The sequence below is a fragment of the Lineus longissimus genome, chromosome 15, assembly GCF_910592395.1.
Source record: "Lineus longissimus chromosome 15, tnLinLong1.2, whole genome shotgun sequence".
NCBI lineage: Eukaryota > Metazoa > Nemertea > Pilidiophora > Heteronemertea > Lineidae > Lineus > Lineus longissimus.
Window position 1 is genome coordinate 6405359 of NC_088322.1, and position 11613 is coordinate 6416971.

Genomic DNA, 11613 nt, shown 5'->3' on the forward strand with positions numbered 1-11613 from the left:
TATAATATTCACAATATTGAGTACATATATATAGCCCTTTTCCATGTTTCCCTGTTCAAACTCGGTTGGGACAATTGTCCTCGAAGATGTGACATTGGAGAGAGTCATCCTGTGTCTCGCTGTTGAAACATCCCAGCAATAACAGAAATAATATTAATAAGACTGAGTTCTTATACAGCCCTCTTCCATGTTTCCCTATTCAAATTTGGTTGGGACAATTGTCCTCGAAGATGTGACATTTGAGAGAATGATCCTGTTTCTGGTGGTTGAACTATCCCAGCAATAATAGAAATAATATCAATAAGACTGAGTTCTTATACAGCCCTCTTCCATGTTTCCCTGTTCAAATTTGGTTTGGACAATTGTCCTCGAAGATGTGACATTTGAGAGAATGATCCTGTTTCTGGTGGTTGAACTATCCCAAAAATAATAGAAATAATATCAATCAGACTGAGTTCTTACACAGCCCTTTTCCATGTGTCCTTGTTCAAATTTGGTTGGGACAATTATCCTTGAAGAAGTGACATTGGAGAGAGTGATTCTGTGTCTGGTTGTTGAACTATCCCAGTAATAATAGAAATGATAACAATAATATTGAGGAAGAGAAGCAAGCATCAACCCCACAGCCCCCTGTAGAATTTGTGAAAGGGGGGGGGAGTCTCAGCAGCCTTGGGCTTCTGTTAGCCAGGATTCATAACGAAGATTATAATCAATGGACTCTTCTCCTTGGGGTGCAAAGGTTAGTACGCTATGTGGTCCAATGGTCATTGCAAATTTATGCATAATCCACTAGGTCAGATGACTTCAGGGGCGACTGAAACTGACAACATTAAAAGTGTGTCATTTCCAACTTCCATTGGGATGCAAGACATAGGAAGCATTTTTTTTTATTTGACCTATTTGTCAAGGTCAAAATCTGGTCAGCATGACGGCTCCGGTGAAAAGTTTCTATTAGAGGCGGTCAATAAGAAAAAAAATGCTTCTCTTTCAAAAAAGTTTATTGTTATACATTCCAAGGAAGACACATGACGAATTGGAAAGTCGTGTAGGAGGAAACCCGCATACCGGGAGAAAACCTACGCAATCGGAGGGAGTCGCCATCTCCATCACACAGGTGACAGGTGCTTATGTTTAAAATGAGTACATACATTGTACATTATTTTTTGCTGCACCACTCCGAAAGCCCAATACAAGAAGAGCACTAGGAGATAGGACAGTAGCACTATCCCCTCAAGACATGGTCAACTTCTTTACAAGATATCACAAAGAAACACTGATAGTGTCCTTGCAACACAATGCTAAATTGAGATCAAACAGACTCAACTACTCCACCACAATGGTTTGAGTTAACACTAAACCTCTTCATGCATTCACCATGTTTATTATACATGAATAGCTATTGTATGTTTAGCTAACAATAGGTTTGGTCACTGCTGTTGGTTTGCAGGACTCAATTTGAATAACAAAAGAAGCACATTTCTCATGGCCTCTGGACAGAGCTGGCTGCCAATTAGCATTACAAAAGGAGCAGTTCAGACATGTTATTTGCATGACAAAAGAGGTGACCTTGACATGGCAAAGATTAAAAGTTGGGTTTGCCACACTTTTTGCCAAGTCATGGAGTCTATAGATCTCATTTATTTAGACATTTTAAGAAATATTTAGTTTACATACAGGATTTACAAATACATTCATACAGGAACGTCTAAAAGTTGACGTTTCTAAATAACACTTTTCTCGATCAATTCAGTATTATGTTCAAAATTGTCATGACGGCAGGTACCATTCTGCTTCACTATTATCCAAAGAGATGTACTCATGGAGAACATCATCACCAACAATTTGGGGTCCCTGGTAAGCAGTAACAAAACATGCATGCATGCCACCATTGTCGAATGACACACTTTGACAACGGCTCACTGTGTGATCACTTGGGAAGGATCAGTCTTTAAATTTTCAATAAAACAGTGAGAGTTTATCCAACCGTTTTAGTTCAATTGGAAAGATGTTTGGTATTTCAAGAAGGAGGAAATTCAAATTCAACTTATCGCTGTCGGTCAGTTGTCTCGAGCATGAAGGTACATGTACTGAGCAACTGATCCAGCCAGTGTGATATTGGGTCCAGGGTATCGGAGCCCAGGCCATGTCAGTTGATTCTGTGGTACTGATGAGATCGAGAAACAGTATGAAAGGCCTACAGTTCCATCAGACACATGTGTTCTTGTTTCGTGGGGTCAGCGAAACAAGAACACATGGACCCCATGTCCAAAGTGATGGATATCATCAAATGAATATCTGATGAATTCGGTGATTTTTTAAGCAAAAAAATTACTTTAGCCTGAAAAGAATTTTAGCGTCCTGATATGCCCAAGGCGGCTGTTGGCTCCTCTGGTAGCCACAAACAACCCCCCCCCCACATTGATCTTCCTTCTGTGCCTTATTGGCTCCTTTGTTAGCCGATAACAACCCAATAATGATAATTATCATTCCTTGATATTAAAGTGTAAGATTTTGAACCATGGCATAAGTCATGGTCATAACCAAGAATAGGTTAAAAGAATCTATGCTTGTCATAAGCAAGATAAATATTTGCCTTCTCACCATCAGAAAAATTTGAATTTTTATTAAATCACCTTTCAATCAGATATTTTGATAAAACAATAGGGCCTACGGCGACAAAATACAACCGTCGTACTGTTACTTGACGGCGATGGGAGCATGGTTGGGATGTGCTGGGTCAACAACATCCTTCCCCCTCCTGCAGGATGGCTCATCATGCTGAAAAGAAAAAGACAACATGGAATTAAGGTTGTACACATGTAGGTGCACATGCGAAGTTGATATTTCAATGTCAAGGGGCCATGGTGCTCTGGTATAGATATCTAGTGGACGACTTCTCTAAAGCCTTCGTTCAGGACTCTCACTCTCAGTGCTGCTTTGGATTAGCAAGAGACACAAATCTGTATCCCTCCTTGACATGCCTGATGTCATTACAATGACTAATTCAATCCTTAGAAAATCAGCAGATTAAGTTCTCAGTTTCAGAGGGAGGTAACGGACTGTAGAATTTGAGAAGTTTTGTTAAGGAACATTTTCCAAGCCATTTTTGGGATTTTGTAATTAAAACCGAGCTGGTGGTTTTAGGTTGTCTCACCAAAACCGTGCTGAATGCGTATACCTATCATTCATGCGAGATTTACAATTTTTAAAGGTTCATTTCATGGAATAATAGCACTTCACTCCAGAAAAGTATGCCCCTCTAAGTCCATGTGATGATCAAATTCATCAAGATTATATGATAGGATTTTATTAGTTAAGAAAAGTTTCATTGGATTGAGTTTGATTGATGGTCATTTGAATAAACCATATGTCACAATTCTGAATGAAGTGATTGAGTTAATACTTGCAACCAGTTATGATAAATCCTTGCTAAGATATACATGCTTCCCGAAATTGGTGGCTTGCATTGGAACTAACTTTTTCCCCCTTGTCCGTCATTAAAGGCATTCAAGTGTGTTGGTCAACCATGACTATCTCCTTTGTCCCTCCACCATAAGGCCTAGTTTTCCCTTATGACATCACTATTTCGGACACTCAGCGCCTCATTTCTGGAAAGGTGTATATTGGAACGATTTCAGGGAAGTTGATCGAAGTCGAAGAATAACCCATTTTTTGGCCCCATTGCAAGGACTGACGATAGGCAAAGGGGTACTCGATGGACTGCAACACAATTACATTCTATGATTTTGGCCTACCCCGTATTGATATGGTGTGTGGTTCTATAGAGACCCCGACCGTCACTTCCTCAAGGGACCACTACAGAGTCTCTAGCTGTTGTTTATCAGCTAGCAAGTGATATTCATGTTCATTACAAATTGAAGTGCCCGAGCGGTTTTCCAATAAGAATAACGTGATTCAAGCTCCCAATGTCATTCCTTTGACTTGTAAGTCTAGGATATTGAGGACATTACAACCAAGAAGTTTATTAAAGAGTAAGATAAGAAGATCAGAGATGCACTCTGCTCTTCATTACTGTGATCACTTTGAGCATTTCCAAACAATCCAGAAACATCCTCAGCGGATATCAGGTCACATGAGGCTACTTTGGCTTCATGCATGTTTGGCTGGCCATTCCCACCAGAGGAAACTGCAAAATGTACAGTGGATATCATCACTGTGAGTTTGATGAAAATCACGCTGTAATTGGTATCCCAAAAACAACGTTGGAAAATTGTTCCTCAACAGAGAACTCATGATCTCTAAATCAGGCTACACCTAATCAAGGACATTTGAAAAACTGAAATCGATTTGTTTATATTACCGTGTGATGGCATCCTTCCGAAGGTATGAGATAGGCTGTCCTCATGGTGGCTGCAGGATATCATGTCAGGGCTCCATGTCCGTAGCTTTCCCTAAGTCCAGAGAGTCCCCTTTGGAGTTAGATTGTCATTATAATGAAGATTGTCATTATAGTCTATAGAATGATGGATATTTAAGTGTTCAATCCATCCACATAGCAAACACGTTCCCTTCCTGATCCTAGCGAAGGTTCCTCTTTGAATTGGTCAGTGTCAAGGCATCGTTTGCTTGCTGAAATGTTATTCGTCACTCCTGCACATGGATATCCCTAAGCGCAACCATTCGATCCACTGAATCCACTCGACTCTCAGTCGTCTGCCCGTATCTGTGAGCGACTGGAAAACAAAATTTAAGGTTAGTCCATTGTTCTACCATAATTAATGCATGTGCCATAGGGCCTTTCATTCAGTTTCATCAAATTCACCAAAGTAGTTTATGATAGAATCACAACCCTCAAATCCTACACCGTTCATTAAAAACGAGAAGCTTGTAATTGAATTTGAAATTTCCAATTGTACAAATATGCACTAAATATAGATTTCAGCACTGGCACTGCCGTTGTATAGAAATACAAATACCAGAAGCACCCAGTTTTAGCAAACTCGTATGCATAATAACTGTTCTACAGCATTGTGTATTAACTGCAATTCTATTTTCCTGGACCACAAGTAATAACAAACGGCGTGCCCCTTAAGTTGAAGCCCTCACTCAGCCCCTTATCTCATCGCGTCTCGACATCTTGTCTGTCCCAAAAGTACAATTTGCAAGTTTCGGGTTTCTAGTCTTGATATCAACAACGGTTGAGATTGTCACCCTACTTTTAACTCTTACCCCAGTCTATGCTGAGAGCTTTCAGTGGAATAGAACTCAGATTAGCCGCTCAATCAGCACTACAATGTGAGCATTTTCAACCAGTGAGCCCAGGAGCTCATGACTGCTCGTCAGAGACCCAAACAACTGCACAACTGTGGCTCTTTTACTTCTATTTTTGACACAGTTTGTGTTTAGTAAGGAGCGATGCAGTGACAAAACCATGGATGGAAAATCTAATAGCCTGTCTATTTTCAGTGCAGCCACACAACATATGGAATATTTATTGGCACATCCTGTAAATACACTTTAGGGCTGAGTTCGTTCGGTTTCACGAGTGAGGTACATGCAGGTCCAAGGTTTCCAAATCGACGTGCGAAATCTCCCTGAAGTTACTGAAGTCTTCAAGCAATATGTGGGTATCGTTAGCTATTAGCGCATCTCTGCCCGAATAATCGGGTCGATCAAAACAAGGCGGCTGAAGTGGGTTTTTCAAAAATCATCGCTAGTTTCTGGAAGGGCCAGTTGGATGTTATTTAAGAAATGTGTTAATGTCTTAATTTTCTAAAGGCCTGTATACAGATGCCCACAACGCTATACTACTTGACATTTGATTTGCAATTCAATTCCAAACTGAGGTTGCGTGTGCAGTTTGAAGGTAAAATCCACCATTTTGCGACTTAATGAAATGAACCCAGCCGATGGCGTGTTCACCCATATACTGTCCTGTCACCTATTTATACTTACCATATATGTATTGGATTCCTTCGTTATCCAAAATCCTTGAGAGTCACATCTACATAGCACGAATTGTAGATCTTGGTTGAGTGGTTGGGTCTTCTTGACAGCCATCATCTCAATCTGCAGAGGGCAAGATAACAGGAAAAAATACATTCAAGGACCTATCTCAAAATGAATAGATTGAAACCAAAAGATTTTCTTCTTTTATTTGTGTTTTCATCAACTTTCTGGCTTCACTTTTTAGCTCACCTTTCAGGGGAGCTTATACAATATGGTGGCGTCCGTCGTCTGTCATCGTCGTCGTCCGTCGTTAACTTTTGACAAAAGAGTGGCACGTTTCTTAACCACCTGACCCAGAAGGTTCATACTTGGTGTGTTGGTACCCCTAGGCAAGACCTTCCCTCAAAATGAAATAAGCGTAATTTGACTGCTTGTCTGCCATATAGGTGGCGCTCTTTGAAAAGCTATTTTTGGCTTTATCTTATAAACTGCTAGCTAGAACCAACTTTGTTCTACAAACAAATTCTCAAGTTGGCTACCTCTAAAAAGGTTAGAATGCTCGACGTTTGTTTGGTTTTGACTGATAAAGTAACAATAACCACGATGTCACTGCAAGCATCTAGTGACAGTGTCAGTGAGGATTTTGAATAAAAACAGTCATGAAGTTTGTTTCATGAGTAGATATAATATCAACCAGGACTAAGTGATGCTCACCCTGTAGACTGCAAAGTTGTCTTTTGTGTCCCTTGTCCTTGTGTCCCTTGTCCTTGTGTCCCTTGTCCTTGTGTCCCTTGTTCTTGTGTCCCTTGTCCTTGTGGCCCTTGTACAATGTTGGCTCGGGCTGCCTAAAAGAATCAGTATTTTTTGTTGAGGGGTTTATCTAATTTCTTCGTGTTTCTACTGCATGCTGCGTTCACACTGAATCTGATTTAAAACTGTTTTACAGAGAGCACTCTCCGGAATCAAAATGAATCAAAATTAACGCCCACACTACACGTTTCAATGAGAATCAGTTAATGCGAATTCAATAAAGCACATTCAATTGTATTCTGGAACCAATTTGGTTGAAGAAGTTTCAAAACTGTATGAGCAGAATTGAGTGTGGCACCCCAATACGTATAAAAGTTGAAATTGTACGTCAGATTGATACTTCTTTCTGAGTTATTGTAACATCTTTGTAATGTTTCTTTTAATCCAGACGTAACTAAGAACTAAGTGATGCTTACCCTGTATGGCTCCAACATTGGCAGCAACATATCCTTGGGGTCCATCCAGTGTCTTCTTAGCTCTCGAGCTGGAGGCCGGCTCTCCTTCTTCTTCGCCGTCTTGTCGATTTCAGCGGGTGTATATTTTAGCTTTGTGAAGCACAAGGAGGTCAAGAACACTGTTGTTATCCAAAGAGCCCAATGTCTTTGTCATTAGTACTAAACTGGTTTAGCACAAGTACCACACGGACACGCCTGACATTTCGTCCGACGAAATTCCGCAGGCTAACAACAGGTCTCAACCCCAGTCATTCCATCCCCCTCGAGATCAGGTAGGGGGTCGCCGGCCGGCTATTGCTTACTATTGTTAACAGTCGTAAGACTTATCCCGCCAACACTCTAAAACAAGGGGATATTGTGAATGACTAGCGACACGCAACCGTTAATTACCCCCATCAATCAACCACAATGACTCAAGGGGAACACGCACTTTGAACCCAAGTCCATGTCATCACCGTCGAAACTTAGATGAGGACCGTGGAACAAAGTGGCAAGCATGCCTGGGACCCAGCCACCGCGCTTTGGACATGAGATGAGTTAGACTCAAGTCGCCAGTCACGATAACCAAATACACCAAGCGTATAGCTTGAATCGAACCCGATCTATCATCGTCATTGGTCACCTGGCCTGGCCTGGACAACTGAAAGCTGAATAGGTTAAAATAGATGATAAGCAGGAACCAAAAGAATAACAACTATAATAGCTAGATAACTACGATAGCTAGATAACTACGATAGCTAGATAACTATGATAACTACTCTAACAACTAGAATAACAACAATGGCTACAAAATTAGCAAGTCAGTGATCAGACACACTTCCAACTCTCTCACAATGGTCACCAAAGTCTCCCCCCCCCTCATGACCTCCCGAACCCTTTTCCTATCCCGTCTCAAACACACGCACACATACACACATCATATACTGTGGTTACGGCTTTTGAAAATCCACTCACATGAATTGCTGCTGGAGGCATCACTGTCAATCTATATAACATGTTGTACAAAACTTGGTGTACATTGTAGCAGTGGCTTTATTTGTGCATTTTATTTTAAACATATTCTTTGGATAAAAAATGGCAAAATATATAGACAAGGTAGTTTTAATTCCTGGATCTCTCAGGAAAGTGCACATGAAAAGGTCGTTGCAATTGGGATAAAAGTTGTATGTGATTTGTGATATTTTTAAAATTTCAGTATTAGTTCATATACCTCATTGATGAAAGTGTTTGACTTGCTTAATGGTTTGTTATATCTTTCACTTGAGTCATACTTACAATATTCAACTCTCAGTGTGTGGCTTCTATCAGTTTTCACCACGTGATATTGCTTTGAAACAAAAGCACTGAATGCAGGCAAATCTGCCATTAGCATTGTCAGTTCATTCCTTAGCTTGCTGGCAGATTGCTGTAACTAAGAGTGACACATTTGGGGACTGACTTTTCACTTGTGGCCTTCAATAGCATTGTTTTACTATTTTATTCTAATAACGGTAAGAAAAATTTGACAGTGGCAACTCAATCAACATTTGGGCAAGTTTTTACTTGATGCATACCCTTCATCTGATCATCTTGCGGTTCATCCAAAAATCTTCGGTTGCAATTGCGGACAAGGTTTGTGGCATCTGTAATGATAAATTGGAACAAATGCATAATGCAATATTACAGCAATTCTAGTGTTTTTAATCATGAAATTACTGCCTAAATATGATGTTGAAATACATCATTTTTAGTCATGAATTATGTTTCCTTCATGGAATTGATAGACTTTATTCCTTTTATTTTATACAAAGTTGCCATTCTTACGACTAGTTAACAAGGATTTATGCAATTTTGGGAATTAGGAAGTTGAGATTGGTGTTGGGGAAGGGTTTGGGTTTGGGTTAGTGCCAGGAGGAAGGGTTAAGGTCTGGGTTAGGGTTAGGGTTAGGATTAAGACACAAAAGTGAATATGACTGTCGTAAGAATAGCCAGTAGTTTGTATGTAAAATCCAATGGGACCATCAGAACAACAGCTGCGGCCTTGTACTTATGTAAACAACACGAGCAAAACTCGTGATCAATGCAAAACTAGCAACCAATGAGATGGCATCACTGCTCCAAATATGGCCTCCTGATTTAGTGACTCGATTGTACTCTCCAGTTCTTTTGCACAAAAGCATGCAATTCTCATATCTTTTGCCATTTCACAGTGGCACCTCTCAACCAATCGGAAAGTCAGAATCTTATATACCTACATGTAACCCTTCACCTTGCAAACCATACCAGCGAGAATCTTTCGTTGCAATTGCTGACAAGATGTGCGTCATCTGTAATAATAAATTGGAACAAATGCATAGTTCCAAATTCCTTAAGTTGAGAGCAATTTTTTCATTTTTAGCTTAGGCGACTTATTGTAGAATAGCTATTCGAGTGGTGTCTGTCCGTTAGTCCCTCCAGATGATGTAAGGGCCTCTATGGTAAAAGTATTACCCGGAGGACAATGTCGCCTCTGGACTGCATGACCTCCAAAAACAGAATCTTGTACGATTTGTGGCATTTGATAGGATTCTGGTGTCAGAAGTTAAAAGGTTCTTGGAGGTAGATTCTTTCTCTGTATCGAATGATACCTGCATATTGGATCATACGAGCTCAATCAACAGAATTGATTTTTTCCCGCCAAAAAAATACAAGGGGAAAATACAAAGACAAGTTCCCTCTTCAAAAATCCATTAGGCCTACAAAAATAAAACACGAATAACATCAAGATTCAGTTAGACAGAAGGTGATACACCCACCTTGTAGAAGATTTGTGCTAAACACAAGTAATTTTGCTATTTCAGATGTTGAAATAAGTCAAAATTCGAGCAAAACAATGTGCTCCTTGGTGGAATAGATGTTCAGCCTGCACTGCACAACGCAGTCAAAGCCAAAGCAAGCATTGGAAGGTATGAAATGTGACAGGTAGTGGTTTTATGTAACACACCCATACATTCTTTCAAGGTTGGCATAGTCTTTGTTGCTCCAAACAATCAAACAAAGGTGTCAGATGGCCATGGGTTAATTCAAAGTTGGTAATGTGATTGGCCATAAAGAATAAATAAGTGACCAGTTTGATTTGGGTGGGAATGTATAGGGTGTTTATAAACAATAGTGTTGGTAGTTGTAATGTTAAATATTTTCTATTATATAATTGGTTTTTTTCCTAAAACAGTTTCTTGCAATAAAAACAAATAGCCAAAAATGGTGAACATTTCAATGATACCAGCCATTCATTCACAATTTTCATTGCCAAACTTCTTTTTGAAAGAATTAACAGTCAAAAAAGATTCATTCAACTTTAAAACTAGCAGTAATACAAATGTACTCGATTAACAGCCAGTTGTAAGTCATGATGTGGTTCATTTGATTTGTTTGTTTTCAACAAGACACAGCTTTTGTTAATAATACCCATCCTGAGGAGATCAGTTTGTGTGCAGGGCCGGAGAAGCTAACATTAACCCATGATTCCTAAGGATGAATAATACCATGAACAATTTAGAATAGCAAATCCAAACAAAAACAGAATACATGTTTGCTTACTTTTCACTTGATTTTCTTGATTAGAGGTAAAATTATGACTACGAGAAATTTATGAAAATTTGTTGGGGGGCAATGCAAAATATCGCGGTCATGCAGGGATAAAATCAATGGTCTCTCAAATAGGAGACAGAAATGAGCGACAATATGTGATTTTTTTCAGGGATCAAATTTCAGTCAAATCTCATTCATTGGTCTCCAGTTTTCAGGCAGGAAAATGATATAATCAAGAGACACAGAAAGAAGGACAAATTAACCTTACCTTGAGTGAAACCAAAACTGTGTCGTACACCTGATTTATTTATTTATTTGGAACTCAAGTTAATGTGATCATCTGATAGATTCATATTGGAGATAACCTCAAGTTAATGTGATCATCTCAGGGATGAATTGATATTGGAGATAAACCAGAGTTCACATTGAATAGTTGAGCTGTAGCATGAATCCATCATTCCTCGGATGACTGAAATAATTTGCAATCACATTGAATTGTTTATCTCCTGTATGAATCCATATCCCTCAGATGACCACATTAACTTCAGTTCACATTGAATGGTTAATCTCCTGTATGAATCCACATCCCTCAGATGACCACATTAACTTCATTTCACATAGAATGGTTTATCACAAGTATGAATCCACACCCCTCACAATGATACCCCATTCAATGGTTTATCACCAGTATGAATCTACATCCCTCAGATGACCACATTAACTTGAGTTCCCATTGCATTGAATTGTTTACCACCAGTATGAATCCACATCCCTCAGATGACCACATTAACTTGAGTTCCCATTGCATTCAATGGTTTACCACCAGTATGAATCCACATCCCTCCCATGATCACCCATTCAATGGTTTATCACCAGTATGAATCCACAT